The sequence below is a fragment of the Bos javanicus genome, chromosome X, assembly GCF_032452875.1.
Source record: "Bos javanicus breed banteng chromosome X, ARS-OSU_banteng_1.0, whole genome shotgun sequence".
Taxonomy (NCBI): domain Eukaryota; kingdom Metazoa; phylum Chordata; class Mammalia; order Artiodactyla; family Bovidae; genus Bos; species Bos javanicus.
In genome coordinates this window covers 130,530,620-130,545,179 of record NC_083897.1, presented here as the reverse complement: position 1 = coordinate 130,545,179, position 14,560 = coordinate 130,530,620, and the positions used below count along the sequence as shown (strand labels likewise).

Sequence of the window (14,560 nt, the reverse complement as noted above, 5' to 3'; positions counted from 1 at the left end):
ATGCTACCTTTAGTTTTTTTTTTACTCTTTCAGTTTTTAAATTATTAAAGTATGATAACACATTTACAGGAGACTTGGAAAATATACAAGAAAGTTACATATAGTTCTACTATATATTACAATTATTCTAAATAGATAAATTTTTAGTTGGAGTTTCTTTATCAAACTCTCAAGTATTAATAGAATGAAGATATAGCAAAGTAGAAGGAAAGCACCAATTCAACATAATTAAGATTAATACAATTTTCACACAACAGTAGGATACAAATTCTATTCAAGTTCCCATAGACTATATATAAACTAGGAGACACTGGAACATATCCAGGGGCATAAAACAGATGCAAAAAATTCATGGTCTAAATGTACTGAAATCATACAGAGTTGGTTCTCTTATCACTGTGGAATTATGTTAGAAATCTGTATCAAAAGATATTTGAAAATAACCCACGTATTTTCAAGTCCAATGTGACATTTACCAAGAGAGATCTTTGACTTAGCCATTGAAAGCCTCAGTAAACTTAGAAGACTGAAAAAACACAGAGGGTGATTACAGAGGAGGAAGCATTTAAATGAAAAATATTAAAATGAAAAATTAATATCAAAAATATTTAAAACCCCTATGTATTTGGAAATTAAATGTCCACTTTTAAATGATGGATGTACCTAAGAAGCCCTAAGAAGGAAAATTAGAAAATATTTGTAACAGAATAAAAATGAAAAGAGAATTTATCAGAATTTGTTGCATGCAGCTGAAACTGCTCAATGCAACTAAATACAAAGCAGAATCTTGAATAAGGTATGAAAATAAATAATGGACATTAGCATAAAATCTTGTGAAATTTGTACAAAATTGTACTTTAGTTAATAATACTGTTATCACATGTTTTCTGGGTTTTTTTAAACAACATAGTATTTCTTGATATTCTCAGAACTGGATTAGAAGTTTTGAGCTTCAAATTTTTGTAAAAAAGATCACTAAGATAATGAACTTTCTAGTCTTTTAGCAGTAATATCAGATGCCAAAATATATGTAACTATATCAAAGTTTTGACTGAATATTAATTAGAAACCTAGCATTCTATTTATACTAAGTCAAAAAAGTGAAATTAAAATGTCATAAATTTTTTAGCTAGGCAAAAATTCATAACATTTCTAAAATATATATATCATACATACTATATATACACACACACATATATATACATATATAAAAGTTTTTCTACTATGCTTGATAAAGGCTTGAGAACGAAAAACAGAAAAAAGACACAGAAATTAGAAAACATAAACTAAGTGAAATGGGAGCACTGAACATGAAATAGAAAAAGAAACCCTACCTGTAAATAGCATTCAGCCCACGCTCGGGCTCCCTGAGAGCTCAGTTGGTAAAGAGTCTGCCTGTGCAATGCACGAGACCCCAGTTCGATTCCTGGGTTGGGAAGATCCCCTGGAGAAGAGATAGGCTATCCACTCCAGTATTCTTGGGCTTCCCTTGTGGCTCAGCTGGTAAAGAATTCGCCTGCAATGTGGGTGATCTAGTTTTGATCCCTGGGTTGGGTAGATCCCCTGGAGAAGGGAAAGGCTACCCACTCCAGTATTCTTGGGCTTCCCTTGTGGCTCAGCTGGTAAAGAATCCACCTGCAATGCAGGAGACCTGGGTTCGATCCCTGGGTTGGGAGGGTCCCCTTCAGGAAGGAAAGGCTACCCACTCCAGTATTCTGGCCTGGAGAATTCCAAGGACTATACAGTCCATGGGGTTGCAAAGAGTCGGATACGACTGAGAGACTTTCACTTTTCACTTTTTCAAGCCCATGTTCAGTTTTTAGCATATTTGGAGGACTACAATATGCTCTTAAACGACATTCTACTATCACAGTCTCTATTTTGTCTGTACTGTTACAAAAAGCCACTATGTTAAAATTTCTGACTTGTTAATTCCTATATCTTCATTAAGTTTTAAAGAATTTGATGCCAGCAATAATACATCTGACTTTTCCCCCTAATTTGTTAAACTAAAGGAGTTATCTAGGAAATTTGGCATCAGTTCAGTTGCTCAGTCATGTCTGACTCTTTGCGACTCCATGAACCGCAGCACCCAGGCCTCCCTGTCCATCACCAAATCCCAGAGTCCACCCAAACCCATGTCCATTGTGTCAGTGATGCCATCCAACCATCTCATCCTCCGTCGTCCCCTTCTCCTCCTGCCTTCAATCTTTCCCAGCATCAGGTTCTTTTCCAAGGAGTCAGTTCTTTGCATCAGGTGGCCAAAGCATTGGAATTTCAGCTTCAGCATCAGTCCTTCCAATGAATATTCAGGACTGATTTCCTTTAGGATGGACTGATTGGATCTCCCTGCTGTCCAAGGGACTCTCAAGAGTCTTCTCCAACACCACAGTTCATCAATTCTTCGGCACTCAGCTTTCTTTATGGTCCAACTCTCACATCCATGGTTTCATAGCCTTGACTAGATGGACCTTTGTTGGCAAAGTAATGTCTCTGCTTTTTAATATGCTGTCTAGGTTGGTCATAACTTTTCTTACAAGGAGTAAGTGTCTTTTAATTTCATGGTTGCAGTCACCATCTGCAGTGATTTTGGAGCCCCAAAAAATAAAGTCTGTCACTGTTTCCCCATCTATTTGCCATGAAGTGATGGGATAATTTGGCATAACACATAACCTAGGAAGCACACTTTCACCAAGAATGAGAGGTCAAATGAGCAATACAACTTCTTCTAAATTAAAAAGAAATTCATTCGCCCCAGAGACAACTGTCAGAATGCTACAATTTCAGATCAAACAGAAGTCTTGGGAAGACTCCACATTGGGGAACTAGTTTCAAACATATATGTGACAGACATTTTTGTTTTCCTTTTGAATAAGATTTGCTTACACAAGGACAGGTGGCATTCTTCTATCTAAATTCAAAATACAAATAATTGTCTTGAAATTCTCTCCTTCTTTTGTACCTCCTAGGGCATCTATATCCCTGATGAGATGTCTGTAGGCCCTAAAATACTTTGTTAAGGAAAAATGACTAGCGCTGCTCCACTCAATCATACTTGAGACTGCATCAGCACACTTTTTCTGTAAAAGGCCAGATGGTAAATATTTTTGGTCTTGTGGGCCATATAATCTCTACTCTCCAAGTACTCAACTCTGCTGTTAAATCATGAAAGCAGCCACAGACAAGACACAGACACATGAGCATGGCTGTGCCCAGTGAAACTATTTATGGGCAAAAATCTGAATTTCATATTTTTACATGTCCTAGAATATTCTTTGGGCTTCCCCAGTGGCTCAGTGGTAAAGAATCTGCCTGCCAATGCAGGAGACACTGGTTCAATCCCTGGGTTGGGAGGACTACCTGGAGAAGGAAAAGGCAACACACTTCAGTATTCTTGCCTGGGAAATCCCATGGACAGAGCAGCCTGGCAGGCTCTAGTCCACAAGGTTGCAAACAGTTGGACATGACTTAGTGACTAAACAACAACAACAAAATATTCTTCATCTTCTGATTGTTTTTCTCAATCGCTAAAAAGTGTAAAAGCCATTGTAAGCTCACAGGTCATACTAAAACAAATGGTGGGCCAACCCTTGTCTAACACTAACCTGCCTGATGTTTCATGATTCCTGATAACAGATTTTATGAAAGTACTTACCATGCTACAAAATAGCAGCTGGAGACTGTCCCTGTGGACACTAGATACTGGAGTTAAACACCTCTCACTGCAAATGCTGGTGTGTTATAAAGAGAGGTGGCAACATTATGGGTATGTTGGTGATAAATGGGGAACAGGAGGCAGACTCATGGTTACTTCCTAGCAATCGCTGAGCAAAGCCTGCACCAGAGGAACAAAGACCCTTCCCCCTCTGGTAATATCTGCAAATTCTCAAAGATCGATTCAAAGTGCCCAGCAAAGTAAGCTTTTGGTAGGTTAGAGACACATTTCTCCATCATCTATATCAAGCAAGTCATGGTGCCAAAGTTAATTAAATTAAATGCCATTATACATTCATTTATACATTAATCTGCTTGTTCTTTTACCTAAAGTTGGTTGAGTTTATGGCAAAAAGATTTCCTAGTTTAGACTAAGAAGGATAAAAGAGCTGTGTGAATCAGTGAAGTCTAGAAGGTAAAAAATAAAAATCCCTGAAGGAATGGAGTTTGTTATTTTCAAAAAGTTAGGGCTAGACTGGAGGTATGTGGAGCTCCTCAGATTCCCTTCCCAGAAAATCAACCATAACTGGTAACAAATATTTTTCTAAAAAAACCATTTCAAGTCTGTATAAAATGTCTTAAGAGCAAACAGCAAATGGACAAGAGATCTTTATTCAAAAAAACAATTAAATCTTGATAAGGACAGTGAGGCTGTAGCATGTGAGCTATAAGCTGTTCTTCTCCTACCCTCCAGCCCAGAGTGACAGTTCTACTCTGGATGGGTACAGCCAAGAAGATGTGGCCCCCTGCCACCCCCAATCTCAAGTCTAAGATGACAGTTTCTCCCTAGGAAGGCTAGGCCACCAGCATCCTCATTCACCACCGTCCTGTGTTGTAAAAGCCCTAATCCAGGTACGTGTGGTTAAGAGAACCAGGGCTCCATCCCCTCACCCACTTCCCACTCGTATGGCATCTTAGGTGAATCAGGCCAAGAATACTGGGCCCTGATCATCTATGTCCCAGCTCACATCGGATGGAGGTTCCATGTTAGGAGAGGCAAGCTGAGAAGGTCAGGGGCTGCTAGCTCTGGCCAGCAGCCCACTCATAGCAGGGTATCATTCTGAAAGAGGCAGGCTGCTATCCCCTTGTCCTGCTCTGGAGCAGTGGTGCAGAGCTCTGCCTAGGGTCAAGGCATGAGGTAAAAACACAGAGCTCTGCAGCTCTCCCTAAGGAGACTGGTTTTATGTGGAACATAGCATGGGGAAGTTCAAACCCATGAAAGCTGTCAAAGACTACGAAGACTTTTGTAGCAAGAAATGAAGAGGAGGCTGGTAGCTCCATGAGAGCAATGGGTGAAAGGTAGACCAGCTAGAAGTTTAACAAAAAGGAACAGGGGAACAGAGAGTTATGGAAGCCTTCCTGTGGTCAGAGTAGACTTTAAAGAACAGCCTTAAAAAACCACATCTGCAAAGAAGTCCAATGTTAATGATATTAGACTGTGAAACATTTATGTCTCAGGTTACTGGCAAAAACAATAAAGCAATTAGCTACCAATTTGGGGACACTAACAACTGGATGTGGTATCAATAGAGGAAGATCAATCAGGAACTTAAATCCCACCAGGGAACTCTCCTGTGGCCCAGTGTTTAAGAATCTACCTGCCAACGCAGGAGACATGGGTTCAACCCCTGATCCAGCAAGACTCCACATACTGTGGAGCAGCTAAGCCCATGTACCACAACTTCTGAGCTCGAGTGTCGCAACTACTGAAGTCAATGTGCCTACAGCCTGTGCTTTGCAACACGAGAAGCCACTGCAGTGAGGAGCCCGTGGGCAGCAACAAGACCCAGTGCAACCAAAAAAAGAAAAAATCAAGAAGAAAAACTTAATAGTGAAATTAGGGAAAGATATAGTCCAAGAGAGCCCAGCTATAATCACTGTCATCCCCAGGTGGGGATGAGTTAGGGTAGCTGTGTGCATGCCCAAGGCTGCACCTTCTGAGGAGTGACATCAGAGGCTGCACACTGTGGAGGAAAGAGACCTCAGTGAACTAGTCCAGCGAAGTCACTCAACAAATAAACCAATAAACAGGAAGAAATTGCAGAGGCAGGAGGGAGAGAAATCAGTATCCAGAGTTGCTACATTACCTAAAGTGTCCAGTTTTCAACCACAAAAAATGCAAAGAAACAGGGCAGTGTGGTCCATATATATGAAAAACAGCAGGCAATGAGTAACTGCCTTTGAGTAACTGCCTTTGAAAGGACCCAGGTATTGGACTCAGGAGACAAAGACTTGAAAACTGCTACTATAAATATGCTAAAAGAACTAAAGGAAATCATACTCAACAAACAATGTATCATCAAATACAGAATATCAATGAAGAATTAGGAATTACAAAAAAAAAAAAAAAAAGTAAAGGGGAATTCTGGTGCTGCTCAGTTGCTCAGTCATGTCCAACTCTTTGCAACCCCACAGACTGTAGCCTCCAGGGACCTCTGTCCATGAGGATTTTGCAGGCAAGAATACTGGAGTGGGTTGCCATGCCCTCCTCCAGGGGATCTCCCCAACCCAGGGATTGAACCCAGGTCTCTCACATTGTAGGTGGATTCTTTACTGTCTGAGCCACCAGGGAAGCCCCTGGAGCTAAAAAGTATAATGAAAAAATAGTGTTAGTCTTTCAGTCGTGTCTGACTTTTGGCAACACCATGGACTATAGCCGGCCAGGCTCCTCTGTCCATGGAATTCTCCAGGCAAGAATACTGGAGTGGGTAGTCATTCCCTTCTCCAGGGGATCTTCAGAAACCAGGGATTGAACCTGGGTTTCCTGCATTATAGGCAGATTCTTAACTGTCTGAGCCACCAAGGAAGTCCCAAAAGGATAATAACCAAAATTAAAAATTCACTGAAGGGGCTCAAGAAGAAATTACAATGGAAGACAGAATCAGCAAATTTGTAGACAGATCAACAGAAGATTATGCAGACTGAAGAACAGAGAGAAAAAAGAATGAAGAAAAATGAACAGAACCTCAAAGAAATGTGGGACACCATCAAGTATACCAACAAAAACAGATCATAATGGGAGTCCTGGAAGGAGAGGAAAGGAGCAGGACTACACTAAAAGAAATAATTGCTGAAAAATTCAAAATTTGATTAAGCTAATCTATATACCCAAGAAGCTAAATTCCAAGTAGGATAAACTCAAAGAGAGCCACATCCAGATACACTGTAGTCGAAACTGTGAAAGACAAAGTCTTGAAAGCAGCAAGAGAAAAAAGTGTCTTATTGTGTACAAGGGTAACTCAATAAAATCAACATGTGACTTTTCGTCAGAAGCAATGAAAGTTAGAAGGCAGTATAACAACATATTCAAAGAGATGAGGAAAAGAAAGTCAACCAAAATCTTGTATCTAGCAAAACTATCTTTTATAAATGAAGGAGAATCTAACTTTACCTAAAGTACACAAGATCTTTAGAGAAAATTTCAACACCCTAATAAAGGATCTGAAAGAAAATCTGAGGAGAAAAGGAGAAAATAAAGACATTTTTAAGTAAACACAAACTGAGATAGTTTGTTCCTAGAAGACATGTTTTATTAAAAAAAAAAAAAATACCAAAGGAACTTCTTCAGGCTGAAAGCAAGTGATACCAGACAGTAATTTTAATTCACACAATAAAAACAAAGTATGGGGACTTCCCTGGTGGTCCAGTGGCTAAGACTCCACGCCCCCAATGCAGGAGACGAGGATTCCTGGTCAGAGAACTAGATCCCACATGCAGCAACTAAGAGTTCACATGTCGCAACTAAAGATCCCACATACCACAATGAAAATTGAAGATCCTGCTTACTGCGACTAAGACCTGGCACAGCCAAACAAATATTCTTTAAAAATATGCAATAAAGTTAGTTATATAGGTAACTGTAAGAAACAATATAATTGCTAATTTCTTTTCTTGTCTTAACTGGGTTAAAAGACAATGGCACAAAATGACACATATAATCACATGTTGGGGCCTATAACATATATTAATAGATATGTAACATATTTGACACTAACAGTACAAAAGATGTAGGTAGAAACAAGGCTGTACTTGAATAAGGAAATAGCACCATTTGGTAACCTGAATCCACAGAAACAAATGAAAATAATTTGGAAGGTAAACAAACAGGTTAATGTAACTCTATAAAGACTTATTTTCCTTTCTTCTCTCAGCTTTGTTAAAAGATGATATTATACAGAGTAAGAATTCTAACAAAAATACTTACAAACATTACAACTAAATAATCCCCAGTCTCCATAAGAGGTAGGTAAATTGAAGGTGCAAGAGTCCAACCTATTTGGATAGAATTGTTAGAAGCTTTAAAAATATTTCCAAAACAAATATTTGTGCTGAAATCTTGTTGACAGTCTTCCTTAAGCAAATCTATTCATCTCAGAGAGCACAGGAGTTAACTTTGCCCCAGTTCTGCTCAAATCCTCAATAATGAAGTGTGGAAAAATGAGACATTGATAAATATATGCTCTGTGCTGTCACAGGTTATGGCTCAAGTGAGCAGAACAGTGGCAAGAGAGGCTGGTGAAGGCTTGCCCACAGCTGGAGCAGATCCTGATCCTCTGAGCAAACATTTAGCCTTAGTTTGAGAAAATAAGGAGAAAGAAGGGGAATGCATGAATCCTGAAAACAGCTGGGTGAGTTTAATGAACAGGACTGAGGAGACAGCGGGAATCTGGAATCTTGGGAAAGTAAAACTACTTCTTTTCAGAAAATCTTCCATAAAAGTGTATAAAACTTAAAGAAATTTTACAGAAAGAAATTGGGACTAATGACTACATTTAAAAAAGCAATTCATGAACTTCCAAATGAAAGCACAGGCTCTTGAGTACAGTACTTTTGTTCTTACAAAGAATAGGCCCAAACATCTTCAAGTGATGACTTGAAGACTTTTGTTGGTGGGGAGACCCAAAATTAAAAAGAAAAACATTGATTAGCATAACACACGTTCAATAGCAAACCAGGCTGGGATATTTATAATTGTTACATTTATAAAGAGAAACATCTCAAGAATCCAACTCATTAAAACAAATTTAACAAAGACAGCTTAGTTTCCTACATAAAGGGGCATTAGAACCAGTATGCTAGGCACATTAACATGTAAACCCTTATTCCAAACACTCTTCAAGCATTTCCAAAAGGATGATTCTGATATAGTAAATGAGGTCAGAGAGCAGAGTAAAAGCCACTGGTCTCTAACACTATGAGGGTGGGGGTGAGAAATCAGTGGAACTACGACCATCTACAAACATCACCACAATGAACAGTTCATCCCATAGCATCACTAGGTTAAATAATAGGTTTTTTAAAGCTCTCATTACAGGGACTTCTCTGGTGGTCCAGTGGCTAAGACTCCAAGCTCCCAATGCAGGGGGCCTGGGTTTTATCCCTGGTCAGGGAACTAGATCCTACATGCTACAACTAAGACCCAGCATGGCCAAATAAATAAATATTTTAATAAAATAAAAGCTCTCATTACAAATGTATGGATATATAGTCTCAAATGCCATAATTTTTAATGCCTATCTAATACACCATCTGGTGAATATATATATATATATATATATATATATATATATATATATATATATATATAGTGTATGCTTCATACTTCATCATTCTCATTTATTATATAACTTTGTTTGGAATTTTTTCTTACTATACACTGAGATGAACATCCTTGCATATGGCATCTTTCCACTCTGGTCTTTTCCTGAGAATAGCTTCCCAGGAGTGAGATTATTAGAGCAAGTTTAAGGTTCTCCATATGTGTGGCCAAGTTGCTGTCAAAAAGGTTGGAGCAATTTATACTCCCACCAGTAGTACATACAAAGACATTTCAATTTCATCATTGTCTCAGTAGAGCTGGTTAGTGGGTTCCCCCCCCCCACATTTGCTAAGTTAGGTAACAAAGAAATAACACAATTATTGAAATGGAAAGTCAATATCATCCCAGTTCAAGCACAGCAAGATGGTGGAGAATCTGGATGGCCAAAGATGGAATCTCAGCTCCACCCCATACTAGATGGATGACCTTGGAAAATGTATTTGTCCATCTAAACCTCAGTTTTCTTATGTTTGAAATGAGGACAATAATACTGTCAACTTCATTAAGTAACAGAGGCTTAAAGATGGTCATGGCACATAGTGGACATCCAATAAAGATTAGCTACGTTCGACAGTTCTAGACTATACCAGACTGGGAATTCTGAACCTGGAGCCCATTAATTCTTGGGGGTCTGTGAAAGTGAGTGAGAAAAAAAAGTTCACCTTTTTCATCATTTGCCTTTCACTGAAATATAACTGTGCATTTGATCAGGAATGGAGGCAATACATTTTGTTTTCAGCAGGACATGGGACTTTGTCACTAATATAAATCAAACAATTTTTCATCTCACATTACAGTTCCTGAAGAGATCTCAAAATAACTTTTATATTTATCACTACACCAAAATTACGGCAGTTTTTAGATTTGCTGTTTGATCTTATTATTTGAGACATTAGTAAAGAAGGACATAGACTACAATATATCACTTTAAAATATTTTTGATAACTACATGCATGCATGCTAAATCGCTCCAGTTGTGTCTGACTCTTTGCAACCTCATGGACTGGAGCCCACCTGGCTCCTCTGTCTATGGGATTCTCCAGGCAAGGATACTGGAGTGGGTTGCCATTTCCTCCTCCAGGGGATCTTCCCAACCCAGGGATCAAACCCACATCTCTTATGTCTCCTGCCTCTGGCAGGCAGGTTCTTTACCACCAACTCCACTTATATAGTTCAGTATAATTGGTCTCTTTTGTAGTAGTTTGTATTTATTTAAACATTTTAAGATTTATTCTGAGAAGGGGTCCATAGGCTCTTCCAGACTGACAAAAGAGTCCCAGGACCCCAAAATCTAAGAGCCCCTGCTCTGGACTCTAGGCAGAATTTGCACATAGAACAAACTACCTGCAGCCCTAAAACATCAGTTTCTTCAGTGGGCTTCATGTATGAACAGTTACATGATAATAGGTGAGTCCCATCCATAAACAGCTGCCAGGAGAGCAGAGCATGTTGCAGTCTCAACCTTACTGTCCATCAGGTTCAATCATGGCCCAAGGACACCTAGGACGAGTTCCCCAGCAGGCTCCTCTGTGCCCTATGCAAGGCGCCCTATGCAAGAAGACCAGCACAATAACACAAGCAAAGGGGCCTCACTACACTAGCACTTATTTTTTATTTATGGCCAGCAGCCTGGAGAATTTCATGGACAGAGGAGCCTGGCAGGCTACAGTCCATGGTGTTGCACAGAGTCAAACACAACTGACAGACTAACTTTCACTTTTCAGTAGCAGCTCTTTCTAATTGTGTTGCGGGAGAAGGCTCTTGAGAGTCCCATGGCCAGCAAGGAGATCAAGCAAGTCAATCCTAAAGGAAATCAACCCTGAATATTTATTGGAAGGACTGATGCTAAAACTCAATACTTTGGCCACCCAATGCGAAGAGCCAACTCATTGGAAAAGACCCCAATGCTGGGAAAGATTGAAGGCAAAAGGAGGAGGAGGCAGCAGAGGATGAGATGGTTAGATAGCATCAACGACTCTGAGTTCGTGCAAACTTCAGGAGATAGTGGAGGACAGAGAAGCCTGGCAGGCTGCAGTCCATGGGGTTGCAAAGAGTTGGACACAACTTAGCAACTGAACAACAACAGCAGGTCACAAAGTTCTTCAGTAATAGCACAAGTTTTTTATTATTATTTTTTATAAACTAATTTTTTGGAGCAAAAAGATGTATAAGAATTTATCCCAACCAACTTCAACATGAGACTTTAAGCTTGACCTTCCAGGGAACATTTCTAAAATAACGATTAAATAAATGTTTAGTCAAAAGAAGAGGGAAAAATCTAAGGCAAATGGAAGGAGGTTTAATACTACCCATGATAAGCTGATTTCCAAGCACTTACGGAAGAATGCTTATCTTGATTGCTAGGAAAACGTGCCACTCTGGAGTTTAACTCTTGTAATAGAAAAGGGCTGCAAACCCTTGGTGAAAACTGGAATTTAAAAAACAGAGAATTGTTCCCAAGAAAATTTAGGGAGAAATTGAGCAAACTTAAGACAATTAAAAATTATTTAACATAACCATACGTGTGACAAAGTCAACTTATTAAGGAAGAAAACCTAAATCAAGCACTGCTCTAAAAAATGATAACAAGGTGTAATTCTTTGTCTAGTCAGTTAAAGGAGAATTTTTAAAATCAGCACGCATGCACATCAGGGAAATGCAGTTTTTCTAAGATCAATGCAAATAGCATTCTATGTACATTGCTAGCTTTCTATATTTATCTGGTAATAAGAGGAAAATACAGAAGCTGAGTAACAATTTCAATTGGATAATCAGACTACTGTGCCACTGAAAGGTGAATGAAGACATCCCTGCTGGAAACATGCCATGTAGCACCAACTGAGCTATTCCAACAGTCCATCTGCTTTGTTCAAATAACAGAATGGCTATCATAAAGTCAGAGAATTATTTCAGAGCTGGCACAAACGGCAGTGATCACTTTATTAATAATCATCTCATTTTATACTGGAGGAAACCGATTCCCAGCAAGGTTAACCGACTGGCCCACAGATGACCACAGAGCCAGGCAAATCTCATGTCCTCCCTCTCCCTTCCTGTAGGCTTCCTGCCACTAACTGCCAATCCTGCTTAATCCTGAAACACTCTTATATCAAGATAGACATGATATACAAAACCAAGTGCCCAACACCAACAGATGGGTGAATGGTGTAGTTTATGGTATGTGAATTACATCTTAAAGAAAATAAATTGGTGTCATGGGACACTGGCATGCTACAGTCCAACTCACAAAGAGTCGGACACAACTGAATGACTCAACAACAACAAACGGCACACTAAAGACTCATTCAGTTGGTAGGCAGAATTAAATATTTCTATTTTGGTTCTGACATTGGCCCTGTGACATGTGACACTACTCCTGTCATATTCAAGAGATACAGAGAAAAGTTGTATGGTTCACACCTCCAGAGTTCTGCAATTTATTTTATTTTTTTTCCAGAGTACTTCAATTTAAAAGAGAACACAACCACAGGCATGAAGGGGAACAAAAGACAAAAAGACTTGAGGGAGAACTTAAGATGAGGTAGAAATACAAAATAGCTATACAAATGAAATAAATATTCAAATGGCAGAGATTTTTTTTTTACATAAATCACATTCAATGAATAAAATCCTCCCTCTCCATCTACTATGACAATTAGCCTTCTTATTTGAACTTGAGTCTTCAGTAACAAAAAATGGTAGAAATTCTGACTCTGAACTCAGGAAACCCAAAGGATGCAGAAAGGAGAAAAGAAATTTAATTGCCTTTTTACCAAAGTGTCCCTAAGCAATCTACATCATCCTTGATAATCTTGGATCCCAAGCCAAAGCAAACTGAAGGAATGAGGAAGGCAAGAGAGAGAAAGACCAGGAGAAATTCTGTTACCCGAAACTTGAGTCCTCAGTGAGCTTGCAAGCCAGGTACAAGACTTGCAGTACTACAGACAATACTACCAATACTACCAATGTCTGTTTCTCAAAGAATTTCCAATTTATTGCCATCATAAAGATAACTACTTTGATGGGAACAATGAATGTCTTTTAAATCTCACTGAATTTCCAGAAAAAAAAATAATCACCTAGTCCAGAGGTCAAGAACCAGATTAGTTTTTTAATAACATGATCCTAGCTCGGAAATTTAACTCTGCTTTTAAAGGATCAGCTCTCAACTCTAGCTTTAGGACATGACAAATGAAAGTAAGGTCCAGTTTACTTTGAACTATCTCTTCTCCACATACTGGGTGGAACACCTCATCTTCTCCTGGTCATTTTCCTGAGGGTCAAGGAAGGTTTATGTCCCCATGTTTCCTCTCTGCTGAGGCTACATACAGCTTCTGAATAATCACCCACCAATTCAAAAGAAAACATCACTTCTGTGCATCTCTGCCTTTGAGGTACATGCCTTAGTCTTAAGGTACATATGATTCATATATTTCTCAAATGAAATGATTACAATGCAGCGGACACTCAGGTGCACACCCAGACCCCCCTTTTCAAGGAAAGATGTATTGTCCTAGCTACTGAGAACACTGCAGCTCTCACCCCTGCTGCCAGCCCCTTCTGGAACTGCCTCAGGTGCGGACAGCACCTCACCCAGTATCATTCTCCTTCCAGTGAGGGATGGATGTAGGAGTACAAAGGCCTGACCATCTCGTCACAACTCAGAACTACTCGGAAACTCCAGCTCCCCATGGAGGTCAGGCAAGGCTTCCACTGGACCTGCATCCCAGTGGGATTTCTCGTTCTGCCCAATCCTACTTCCTGCCCTCCTCTCCCTCACAGGTGATCCCAAGAGCACTCCTCAACAAATTCCCTGTTTACTGAACTCAGTCTCACAGTTTACTTCCTGGGGAGAATCAACTTACAAAATATAACGTGTCTTTGAAGGTATAGTTATTTTTACAAAGGAAAATTAAAACAAACACAGAATACCTGTGGACTATGTACAACAATAACAAACTATCAGGAAGTTCCAAGGGTTAACAGACAAAGGAGTCTTGGGGTTGGCTATACTTTCACTCTTGTTTTCATAAAGGCTATAATTTCACTTTTGTTTTTGATCTCTCATCATATAAACAAGTCTTCTGAAGTGACAAAATGCTGAAAGGGGCTATTTTGGTTATCACTAAGCAACAGAAAATATCCTCTAAGAATGAAAATGGATAAAAATAATATATGAGGTAATTTTTCTGGAATTCTGATCAAAAACTGAATTACATTTTAACTCAAATATTGAATTATGAAGCC

The 14,560-nt window shown here is 39.2% G+C and overlaps 1 protein-coding gene across 1 annotated transcript in view; it reads right to left on the bottom strand.

Moving 5' to 3' along the window:
• Window positions 1–14,560, bottom strand: part of MAP3K15 (mitogen-activated protein kinase kinase kinase 15) — a 144,849-nt gene that overhangs the window by 90,499 nt on the left and 39,790 nt on the right. The gene's annotated exons all lie outside the window — the stretch shown is intronic.